This window comes from Grampus griseus, assembly GCF_964374135.1.
Source record: "Grampus griseus genome assembly, chromosome: X".
NCBI classification, from domain to species: domain Eukaryota; kingdom Metazoa; phylum Chordata; class Mammalia; order Artiodactyla; family Delphinidae; genus Grampus; species Grampus griseus.
Genome location: NC_138999.1, coordinates 52,728,207 through 52,741,236, shown reverse-complemented (window position 1 = coordinate 52,741,236; position 13,030 = coordinate 52,728,207).

Below are 13,030 nucleotides of genomic sequence, written 5' to 3'. Positions count from 1 at the left end.
CTCACTGCCTATTGCTGTGGACTTTGGCATCATAACCAGATGAGGGCCTTTTATCCTGGCCTGCTACAGCTTGGGTTGAAGACAAAAACGTTAATTCCCTTAATGGAGTGATCAAATTCATCTCGTTGCAAACAGAAGACAAAATAGCGTTCTATTGTAGACACTGCCATAAGTCTTGAGCTCTGGAATGATAGGATTTTTTCCTTCTTTGTTTCTTCAAGCTTGTAACTGCCTGAATTGCAGATGCTTTTGAATTTTGGTTCTTTTTTCCTCCAAAGGAAATTTTTATTATCTCATTACAAGGAACACATTCTTTTAATTGATATACAGGAAGAGAAGTGGCCTAAATTAGGTTTGGCTGTAGGGGCTGGGGTTTTTGCAGGTTGCAAGAGGATAGAAAAAGGAGGTTCATTTGTCCAGCCATCAGGAGAGAGGATTTCATACATTGCAGAGCTCATGGCAACTCAGCTTCTTTTGGGAAAATTTCTTCCCCCTTAAAGACAAAAACTTCCTTAAGCCTTGCCTACCCCTTCACTGGATTCAGTAAAGAGGCTCCATGCTAGCATTCCCAAGAGACAGGACACCAAGGGCATTTAGGCTGCTGTTCCAGGCTCTCTAAAGACCTTTCATTTTCCAATTAGCCAAGTTCTTAGCATCATCAAAGGACCGTGCTTCTTGAGAGAAAAGACTGTGACCTGCCCTTACTCTGCCAAGCTGAAGGACTGATTTGTGTGGTAATTGCAGCCCTTTATGGAATGAATGGCACCCTCCCTTCTGCATTCACACAGTTTTCATGTTAAACTAGCTTGGAAATATTTGTGGGGAAGAGTTGCTGTCAGGAAAACATCGCAACAGGCTAATCTTGCTAGGCTCTACCTCATTAATCACCAACATGAGAGGGGTCCTTTTAAATTTCTTTATTGGAAATGGTTATGGAACATTTTTTACCTGGATATGTTGACCCAAATTATGATCCTTGCTCCCCTGACCCTGTCCCTATCCCCCACCCATCTCCATGCCAGTTAAGAGAAGTGGTAAACAGGGCTCTTGCTATTCCCAAGATATGGCAACTTAGCTTAGGAACAGATGCTGTTGGCCCCCCAAGTCAAGATGACTGTGGGCAAACCGCCACCTGGACAAGGGATGTGTCTGTGTTGGTCTTTGTCACCATTTCTCAGATTGGGGTTGGCCCAGTGCCCCTCACCACAAAGAGCAAACCTGGATGGTAGAAGCTGTACCCCTGGAAGCACCACATGAATTTGCATGGCACTGACACCAACACTCAAGGGACCCAGACCATCTCTCCAGGCTGACTTTGTCTGCATTGTGAAGAAATGCATTAGTCATGGAGCTGGAGAATCAAAGAGGGTGAGGAAGGCCCTCCTCACCCCTAGCACAGCATTCCAGGAGAGAAGTGCCCAAATTCTGGCCTCTCACCAAAGCTGACCTATGAGAGTGGGGCTGAAATTGGCCTGGCTGTTTGGCAGGCAGGAAACACTCACCAAATGCCTTTACAACAGGGGAAAACCCACCACTTGCCTCTTCTGCCTCTGCTTGTCCTTCATGGCAGCCTAAGCTGCTGTTTATATGTGGACTGTGCCAGCCACAGCAGGTAGTAGAGCCATCACCAACCTCCAGAGCCTGCTGAGTCTATCTGAGAAGAGAAAAAGTAGGTTGTCAGCCTTTGGCCAAGGGCTGAGAGCTGCCCTCTGTAACAAGAGGGCAGCAAGAGGTGCCACCTCTGCAGGGGGCAGTCATAGCCTTGACATACTTTGCTGGGCTTTGGAAGGTCGCATATCACAGTAAGTTTTAGGACTGAGCATCAGCTCATGGTTTGAACATTGTTGCCTGCAAGTCCTTTCACTGTCCCGGCCAGCCCAGAGACAGGATCCTCACCAGCAAAAGTAAGGCAGTCAGGGTGCATGGCTGCAGAAGCAGGCTCCTCTGAGTCTCACTCTAGATCCAAGCAGTTCATGGCTGAATCCCAGCTGCAGCCTAGAAGAGGAAGGAAGACTGGCTGGGGACTCATGATGACAGAACAGGGTGACACTGGGAGAGCCAGTCAAGCTCCAGGCCTCTCCCCAAGCATATGCCAGTGTTTGCTTAGCTAACACCAAATATGTCCCGGACTACTAAATGTGTAGATGTAAAGTCCACAAATGAACACCATTTCTGCACTGCAAGGTCATGGGATAATGCTTTTGGATATGACTTCAAGGGAAGATATGACTTGAGAGAAGGTGACTGCTCTTATCTTGCTACCCAGCAAGCAGGCTTATGTAGTGTCAGCTCTGATCCTGAGAATTCTCAAATGAGACTGGTCTTCAGGGGACCAGTGACTGGATAGAGAAGGCCACCTAAAAGGTCTCTCCCAGGGCTGTCAGTTTCTTAGTGCTTTAACACCTTCAAGGAAGTCCTGCCTTGGGGCTCAGTTAGGGCCTGCCCCAATCGTCTGGACTCAGCTTGGGCACCAGTCCATGAGCCTCCTGGGCCAAAGGCTTTGGTCAAAACCAGTCTTTCTCCCTCAGTACTGTGCCAAGGAGGGAAGTAGCTTCCCACACCCAGGGTGCATTCCCCTCATCCTGCTGCCAGTGACTTTCCCACCCTTGCCAGTGCTACCACCCCACCTACCCTCGGCCCCTGGGCCCAATAGCTAGAGGGAGGCATAGGGGGGTTAGCAGGGAGACTTCAAGTTTACCCATGTGTATGTTGCATCCAAGTTGTTTTTAATATATATATATATATATATATATCAAAAGTCAATTATCTATTTTTGTATTGTTTGCATTTTATATTCATGGAAAACAATGTTTATCAATTGTTCTTTTCTGATATATTTTATTTTTAAGCGGTGCTGTTTACAGTTTTAGACAAAACGAAGATGACACAAAAATTGCTGCTTGTGCAGAGGGCTGGCATCTCAATTGCCCAGGACTCTCGCTCTTTCCCCTCTCCCCATCCCTGATGTATCGTACTGTCCATACCCTCCCTCCATGATAGGGACAGCAGAAGATGCCCAGGTACTAAGACAAATGCCAGGTGACTCAGGCATGTGGAACCTGGTAGACAGTGTGTTGTTTATGGTTTATTTTTTTCTTTCAGACCTTGCCCTTACCCGTGTATAGACCTTCTGTCTCTCTTTCCTCTTTATGTTTTGTACTCTAGTTTTGAAACCAGAGTGCCCACGTTTTGCTATTTGTCGTGTTGAGTTTCTCCAAAGGAGCATTTTGGGGACATTCTCCGCCCAGTGAGGAGGGCAGGGGGTTTCAACTATTCCCCCTCTCCCCAAGAAGCTGGGGGAGATGGATGGAAGTGATGCTTGAATCATCAGGAATTGACCATCTCATTGAGGAAACCCTTACATGGGACTTTCCAGGAGCTCAGTTGATTGTGATATTCACCCAGAAGAGACGTTGGGGAATTCCTTGACCCCTCTTGCTGCTTTGGGGGAATCTCTTCCTCTGCCGCCATTCTTACTCCCCTGCCCTGCTCCAGCTCACACATGGATGGGACTTTGGGGAATAGTGACTGTTAGGGTGATGGCTTGCTGGCCTGATCCCTACTTTTCCATCCTATAGTCACTCCAAAGAAGAAAATCCACATGGCGTGTATATGTGTGAGGGTTGGGCCTACTGAGAGGCAGGGCTTTAATTATTATTCTTGTTACTATTGGTGCTTATTTTCCCTGATGTATATGGGGTGGGGGGGGGGAGAAACCAGGAATGTATATTTAGGTCATGTTAAATAAAACGGCTGGGGGACAAAGGGAAGAAATTAGAAACTGCAGTACATCCTCACCCCAGGTGTAAGAGTTCTTTCTCTCCCAGTGCAAAAAGGGGAGCATGGCCCCTGGATGTGCCCTAACTTCCCCTTCCCTATCCCTGAGACATCATGGAATTGCCTGGATTGTGATCTCTCCAATCCTAGTTCTCATTGACATCTGGATATCTTGATGCACTGCCTGTTTGTAACAAATATTTCTTTTGCTGAATGCTAATAAACTGGGTTCAAGAGGGACCCCCAGTCACTAAAGTGCATTCTTGTGGTTTGTTCCACAGCAACATGCCTGTGACCCATGGTTGTTGGGTTTGCCCTTGAAGGGAAATGAAAAAAAGCAAGGGGGTGTGTGGGAGTCAACAAGTAGGGGGAACAGAAGCCAGAGCTGAAACTGAAAGTAGAGGAAACTTCAGTTCATCCAAGCCATTCCCTGCATCTCAGTCTGATGATGTGTTGCTCTCCATCACACCATGCATGCCCTGAGACCTGCCTGGGGGCTGGCTAGCACTTCTGAAATTAGCCTCAGTTCATGTAAGTGTGCTGGCTTCCCCACCAGCCAGGAGGCAGAGGTGTGGACCTCCTACTGATGGCTCCAGCAAAAGGATGCATCTAATGGTGGGACTCTCAGACCAACCTGAAAGGAATAGCATCCTTTACCCAGGCCTGTGGGCAGAGATGCTGGCCAGGCAGCTGACTGCCCCACCTATTCAGCTGTGGGAATGATTGGGGAGCATGTGGCTTCTGCCCCTTATTGCAAGGCAGCTCATCTGTTGGCACCAGCAACAGATGTCACCTGGGTCAACAGATGTCACAGCAACAACTCAGTCACCTGTGTCATATCGTGATATCCAGGCCTGTCCAAGCCTAGGCAGTAATCACCTTCCCTTTTCTATTACCCACATAAAGGCCTACCTGTGCCATCAAACAGGAGAAGGTGATTGTGCTAATGGCTCAGGTTTCTCTAATCCAAACTCTTACCACTGGCTCCTGGTAAGCAAGGGCATCTGGCACCTGTTGATGGGCTTCCTTGAGTTCTGCCCAATTGCCATGTACCAGCCAGAAGGCCTGAAATAGCAGCTGCTTGAATGTGCAGTGGATAGTGTTGCTAGGCTCCCTGGGGCCCCTTTTCAGACTAGATAATAAGCTTGATGGCCCTCAGGACCTCGTGAATCAAGCAAAGCCAAAATAGAAGCAAATTCCAAGAGAGAAAAGAGAACATCCTGGGAGGGAAGTTGATACTGTGTAGAAATGGAATTGTCCGCCCTGGGCTGCTCATGAAAGGAAGAAGAGTGTTGTAGCTGCTCAGGGAGCTTTTGGAGCAAGAGTTTCTGGGAAGGCCTTATTACATCCATTGGAAATTCACGGGAGTCATGGAGTCAGGGAGGCTGGGCCTTCTGCCCTAATCTTTGCCCCTCATTAATCTATGAGGACTTGGGCAAATCCCTTCTCCTTCTGAGTCTCAGTTTCCCCAACAATAATATGCGGGTGGCATGGGCATAGATTTGACTAGACTAGTTTCCGTATGCAAGACAGAAGATTGGGCTACCTCAGAGTGACCAATGGAACTTTGTCAACTACATAAGTCCAGCACTTCCCACACTGATTCTAACTCAGTTGGCCTTGGGAGGAGTTCTTTTTGTGGTACCCGACATGACTGATATATTGCACCTCTTCCTGTTCTGCTGTGACTGATAGCTACCTTCACTGTGACCTCCTGGGGAGTCCTTTGCAATACTAGAGAGGGCCATTGGTGGAGGGAACCTCCTAAGATCTTCCTTAGATCATCAAGAAAACTGGCTCAGTCAGCTCTAGTGCTATTTTCTGGTCTGCTTGAGGGCTGGGGTTGTGCCTAGCAAATGGGCTTCCTTTGTTCTCAGTTTCTGTTTAGAGCAGATGGAAACCCTGCAGAGAAGAGAACTTTGTGCAAGACTTTTGGAGGATGCTGTGGGCAAGCTGCTAGCTCCCCACTGCCCCCACCCTGACTGGGCTCTGGGCCCTACTGACTGTGTTCCTCTTCTGGATAATTCCTAGACTTTGGCCTGCATGACTTTCAGGAGCCAAACCTAGCCAATAGGAGCAAGTGACCTGTGGTAGCACTTTCTAGTCTGCAAATTCCTTCTATCTCCATTTTCTTCTAAAAGGCCCCTGAAGCAGGTGGGCAGAACAGATTATTTTATACCCAGTTTACAGTTAAGGAAATGGAGGCATAGAGAAGTGAAATGACTTGCTCATGGTGATCTAGAACATTGACTGCAAATCAGGGTTGGAAAGAGGATGGGCAGGCTGGGGTGGAAGATGTGGTGGAAGAGAAAGATTAATAATAATAATTTTCCAAACACATAATAATATCATTGATGTGTGCCAGGCCATAGACACTTTACATTATCTTGTGTAATCCTTACCTTAACTGTATGAGGTCAACATTGTTGTTATCTGCATTTTCAGATAAGAAAACAGGACCTCAGAAACGTTAAGACCCTTGTCAAAGTTCACACAACCAGATAAATAGACTTCAAATCTCCTGCTATTTCTGTTGTAGTGAAGCTGCTGTTACAATGTACATTATGGGTGCTAGGGGTGAATCCCAGCAATGTTCCCAGCAGCAGGCCCAAAGTCAGAGCATCCTAAAGCTAAAAGGGACCTCTGGCTGCTTCCTTATCCCACTGAGCCCAGCCTAACTTCCCAGCTCCAAGCCCAGGTCAGAGGCCCTTGTGAGCCCAGGGAGCAACCCCTTTCCCCCACTCCCACCTGAAGCCTTGGATCTCTGGGAATTGTTCCCAGCCAGGTGGGCCCAACCCTCCTCCCACTTAAACCTGCTAATAAGCAGCCTGGGAAAAATGATGAATAGCAGAGTGAATCAATAGACATGAGCCTGGAGAACTGACCTCTGTCCACTCAGACCTTCACCATCAATTGGAGCATTGCCTCATGAAGAGTTACTTAATTGCAAATGACTTAATAGTCACAGTGGGAAAGTCTCATTCTCTGGAAGAATAGTTGCTGTCTGATGGGCTCTTGAAGGCTGCTCCTTCAGTTTCTCTCCTGCTTTTCCACTTCCTCCTGGATGCCTGAGCATATTTTCTAAGTGGTTCTCCCAGCCCATCAAGAACCTCATGAGGTTTCCCACAATTTCTTGTGGGCAAGAAATAGTCCTTGTTTGTTTTATTTAAAGTAACTGAATTCTGACTCCAAACCTCCCATCCTAGCAGGGAAGCAGAAAATTCCATGTTTGTCATGACTGGGGACCCACTCAAGGGTGGCACTGGAATCCAAGGGGTACTTCGATTACCCAGAAATTAAGGCAAGGACAACTAATCTCTAATCTATTCCAGTCACCACTGATACCCTCATTTTCCATGCCAGCAGTGAGGGAAGGGAAGGTGAGAGCTCTGAGGTCCTAGGTCCTGCCTCCTTCTGGGTACCTTAGAGCCATCTCCTCCCCATCTTTGAGGCACTGCCCTAATCAGTGCTTGTGTTTCTCTACTGCCCCAGACTCAGGAGCTCTCCCTTTCCAGGTGGGGCTGGGAGTGGTAGGGATCTCTGTTCTTTTATTTTTTTCTCTCTCTGGGCTTTTCCTTCTCCTTTATGACTATATATCTTCAATGGGATTGTCATACTTTTATAAAAGAATGATAGATTCGGTGACTTCAGTCTGCTTTGGCTTTCTATACTGTGAAATCCATCTTGCAAGAGGTCTTTCAAAGGCCTGATTACCTCCATGGAGCAGGAGAATGGGGAGTGGGGACATAGAGGGACAACACACAAACAAACACAAATATTTCCAGAAAGTACCCTGCCACAAAATACTGCCTTATTGAAGAAAAAAATTATTCCACTGTCCTAGAATTTAGAACACCAAGATTTTAGTCCCTTTAGTTCGCCTGCAACTGATAGAAACTTGATTGCTCAGAGCCTCAGTTTCTACATCCTTAAATGAGGGGTTGGAGAACACAGAATCTCAGGCTGTGGTCCTTTCCTTACCCTTTCCTTTTTGATGCTTAAATTTCTCCTACAACATCTGTCTTGTTCCTGCTCATATCCCCTAACATAGAATCCTGGGGCAATTTTAATACCTAAGATGTCCCTACATATATTGAGCTGGAATAGGCCTAGCTTAGTCCCTGGGAGCCACACAGATCCCGTTTGCTATCTACTCTCTTTGCCCTGTAACAGTCCTTCCAGATCGGAAGTCACAGATGGTGTTCTTTGGTTCAACAAATATTGAGTACCTATTATATGCCAGGTTCTGTTCTAGGTTCTGAGGGTGTGACAGTGAATAAGCAAGATAAAAATAAAATCCCTGTCCTTTTGGGGCTTACTTATTTCCACAGGTGGGCAGAGAATAAAACAAAATAAATAAACAAAAGTTATAGTATGTCAGATGGTGATAGGTACAATGGAGAAAAATAAAGGAAAGATAGGAGGTTGCAATTTAAAATAGAGTGGTCGTATGGTAGTTCTATTTGTAGTTTTTAAAGGAACCTCCATACTGTTCTCCATAGTGGCTGTATCAATTTACATTCCCACCAGCAGTGCAAGAGTGTTCCCTTTTCTCCACACCCTCTCCAGCATTTATTGTTTCTAGATTTTTTGATGATGGCCATTCTGACTGGTGTGAGATGATATCTCATTGTAGCTTTGATTTGCATTTCTCTAATGATTAATGATGTTGAGCATTCTTTCATGTGTTTGTTGGCAATCTGTATATCTTCTTTGGAGAAATGTCTATTTAGGTCTTCTGCCCATTTTTGGATTGGGTTGTTTGTTTTTTTTGTTATTGAGCTGCATGTGCTGCTTGTAAATTTTGGAGATTAATCCTTTGTCAGTTGCTTCATTTGCAAATATTTTCTCCCATTCCCACTACTGGGCATATACCCTGAGAAAACCATAATTCAAAAGGAGTCATGTACCAAAATGTTCATTGCAGCTCTATTTACAATAGCCAGGAGATGGAAGCAACCTAAGTGTCCATCATCGGATGAATGGATAAAGATGTGGCACATATATACAATGGAATATTACTCAGCCATAAAAAGAAACGAAACTGAGTTATTTGTAGTGAGGTGGATGGACCTAGAGTCTGTCATACAGAGTGAAGTAAGTCAGAAAGAGAAAAACAAATACCATATGCTAACACATATATATGGAATCTAAGAAAAAAAAAAAGGTCATGAAGAACCTAGGGGTAAGATGGGAAAAAAGACACAGACCTACTAGAGAATGGACTTGAGGATATGGGGGGAAGGGGTAAGCTGTGACAGGGTGGGAGAGTGGCATGGACGTATATACACTACTGGGCGTGAGGTGGATAACTGGTGGGAGGCAGCCGCGTGGCGCGGGGAGATCAGCTCGGTGCTTTGTGACCGCCTGGGGGCGTGGGATAGGGAGGGTGGGAGGGAGGGAGACGCAGGATAGAGTAGATATGGGAACGTATGTATATGTATGGCTGATTCACTTTTTTATAAAGCAGAAACTAACACACCATTGTGAAGCAATTATACTCCAATAAAGATGTTAAAAAATTAAATAAATAAAATAGAGTGGTCAAGAGAGGACTCACTGAGCAGGTGACATTTGAGAGAAGAACTAAAACCTTGAGGTGAGAGCAGATAATAAATACCAGGAGCAATCAGGAGTCCAGTGTGCCTGAATTGGAGTGAGTGAAGGGGGCAGTAATAGGAAATGAGATCACAGAGATAATGTTGGAGTAGGGGAGGTGGGAAGACCATTGTAAAGTCTTTGACTCTTGTCCTTAGTTAGATGGGAGCAAAGAATGACATGACCTGATTCATGTTACCTGGAGTTGTCTCTTTTCCAGGCTAAACAGCCCTAGGTCCTTCCAACCTTTCCTCATATGTCCTTGATCTAAGCCCCTTCCCCAGCCTTCTCAATCCCTCCTGGACGCACTCCAGTATTAGTGGCCCTCTTCAAGTTTGGGTCCCAGAACAAGACTCTTTAGACAAATTCACCTGGGTCCATTTTCATTACTCCTGGACACCTACAAGAAGCTAAGTGGTATGAGTTTTGGAGTCAAACAGACCTGGATACTCTTCTTGGCTCCACGACCTTCCAGCTATGTGAGCTTGGATAAGTGAGACCTTCTCTAAGCCTCAACATCTTCATCTGTAAAATGGAAGAAATAATCTGTATCTTGTGGGGATTAGTGATGGTGTGTATAAAGCTTCTCTGTACAGTGCCTGGCCCATGTGAGCCCTACCCAGATGATGGTCAATCTCAGTTGTCATTGTGGCTTGTATCCTTGGCACATAGACAGCCTCACTTTGGATCCTTGGTAGGTGTGGACCTGTAGTGAGAGAGAATCTAGTCAACCTGGTCACCCTCTGTGAAGGCCTAAGCTGCTGGGGAAGTGAGAGTATGGGCCTATCATGTTTCTCCCATTGAGTTCTGTGAGTGCCTGTTGATGGCTGGACTTGGGGCTCCCAGAAAAGCCAGGGCTGTCAGTATCTAGGATCAAGGTCCCATGTCCTACCCCAAGGGAAGGTAGGATTGGAGACTTCAAGGAGAATGCATGACAAGTTTGACTTCTTTTATCAGAAATTGGAGGTGCCTGAAAGCTGTAGTGGGCTGTACCTGGAAGAGCATGCTAAGGTCTGAGCTGTATAATCAGGATTAAAACCATCATCTAAGTAAGGAGCTTAAAGTAGGCATGAGAAGCCCAGGTACAAAGGGAGGAAGAAAGTGAGGAACAGGAGGACCAAACAGGTGAGTGTGAAGAAGATAACAGTGGCTGGTGCTTGGTGTCAAGGCTGGGCTTTTATGAGTTCCCAACAACTGTTTGTGTAAGCATGTGAGCTGTATCTACATACAGGGTGCAAACAGAGGACTAACCAAAATGCTTTCCTCAGGGTCCCTACCTTGAGGGCTGCCTTCAGGCCTTAAAGCCAAGTACTTGTAGGGTATTTATAATGCCACTTCTGGGGCTGGGCTTAGTGGTAGGCCAGTCTGAAGAAGGACTCTACTCACCTGGAAGCTGAAAAAATGTCTTGAGGCAGCCCTGTGCTGGGAGCAGCCAGAGTGTGTAACAGGCAAGTCCTTGAGATTCTGAATAGGTCTGTCATCAGCCTTGAGCATGTTTTCTCACCTGCTAAATGGGGCCATTAATGCCTACTCAGCCTCCCTCCCACCAATCCTGTACTTCAGCAGAGACCACCTTCATTTTCCTACTGGAAAATGCAGTAGACACTAAATGTGAAAGTACTTTATAAAAAATTGTAAAAGGCTACAGAAATGCAAGGTGATAGTAGTACTCAAATGCTTTGGCACTGGTTGTCTGCCCTCTATGAGCTCATCTCTCTCACAAAGCCAGGGCCCTATGAAAAGCCAGTAGCCACATCCTACATTGTAACAACCCAGTCATTGGATACAGTGACTTTAAAATCTTATTTTTGACGTGTATGTGGGGGGGTATGTTTTCTTTTTTTTAATTTTGAAAAATTGCTGTAACTAAAGGAATTCACTTTCTTGATTCTCCCAACTCCTCAATCTCAGTTTATCCCCAACTTCCTCATCCATCAGGTAAGAATATGAATTCCTGTCCTGTCTCCCTCCTGTCTTCCTCCTGAAATGGATATACAAGTTATTTGGAAAACTGTAAAGCAAGGTGCCAAATGGTTGTCATTATTATTTTTTTTATTTTTATTTTTTTGCGGTACGCGGGCCTCTCACTGTTGTGGCCTCTCCCGTACAGAGCACAGGCTCCGGACGCGCAGGCTCAGCAGCCATGGCTCACAGGCCCAGCCGCTCCGCGGCATGTGGGATCTTCCCAGACCGGGGCACGAACCCGTGTCCCCTGCATTGGCAGGTGGACTCTCAACCACTGTGCCACCAGGGAAGCCCCTTGTTGTCATTATTACTGGCATTATCTGTGCAGCTTGGGTTCTTCTGGAGGAGGCTGCATCTTCAAACTGACAATTACTGCCCTCATACTAAGTCTGAGGTCTTGTGCTAAGTGTTATAAATGGATGTAGAGATAAGCAGTGGTGTATTACAGCCAGCTTGTACCAGCTCTCAAGAACCGATTGTGCACATTTCTTTCCAACTCCACATTCAATGATATCACATTGGTAGATGAAATTGGCAGCGGTGAGAGTAATTACCACCATGGAAATTGGCAAACACTACAAATACGGAACTTTTTTTTCAGAGATCTAGAACTGTTTCAATCATAAAGGAGCTTCCAATTTAGTGATTGTGTGTATGTGTGTATTTCTGTGTGTGTATGTCTGTGACTGCACATGCATACATACTGTGGGAAAGTGGTAAGGCAAGCAGGCATATGATGACAATAGAGGAAAGTACTAAGTTGAACCATGTGATATTGCTGTTTGTGCCAGTCAAAACTAGGTGAGTACTGGCAATTTCATGTAGTTCAACCTAATAGAATGTCATCTTTAGCAGAGGGGAGTACCTGGAATGGAAAAGGATTTCTCAAGTCCCCTCAGATGACCTAAGGCTGAGCTGGAGTTAGGCCCCGGGACTCCTAGTTCCTTGTCTTAACACTGAAGGCTCCATTACCATTTTATTTTCCTCTGATTCCTTGTCAAAATGGACAAGGCTCTGACATGAAAACAACAGTACTGATTGGGTAAGATAACCACAGGCCTTTTACCTCATTGCCTTCTCTAAGTTAAGGTTAGAATTCAGGTCATATCCTTATTCCGTAGCCTCATTGTCCCAAACACACACTTACTCTTTCACTCACTCTTTCTCTTCACCCCCACCCTCACCAGTCTGCCTGTGTCTTGCATCCTAAGAGTGCAAGAAATTAGAGTATGTCCAGAGGAGAGCAAAGGAAAGTTATTATAACAGTTGGAAATAGGATCTATGAGGAAAGGTGAAAGGAAGTTTGCCTTGAGAAAAGAAATTTGCCTGTCAACAGAATAATAATGTCCACATCTCAAAATACAGATATACTGGGGACGCTATACTGCTTTTTTCCATTTCCTGAAGCCAGAAGAATTCAACATTTCACTTAATGGCATTACCAGCCAGTCAGACTCCTAAAAAGAGTCATCATTGACTCCTTTCTTATGCTCAGTTGCCATATCTAATTGTTCACTAAATTCTGTTGACTCTACCCCTTAAATATTTCTTGAATCCATCACCTCTTCTCCATCTCAGCTGCCATGGTCCTAGGTCAGGCCTTCAACCCTAGTCTCCACTGAGCTCCATGCATCTACTCTCAGCTGCTGCCACCAGAATGTTCTTTAAAATCACCCAACTGTTCAGGCCA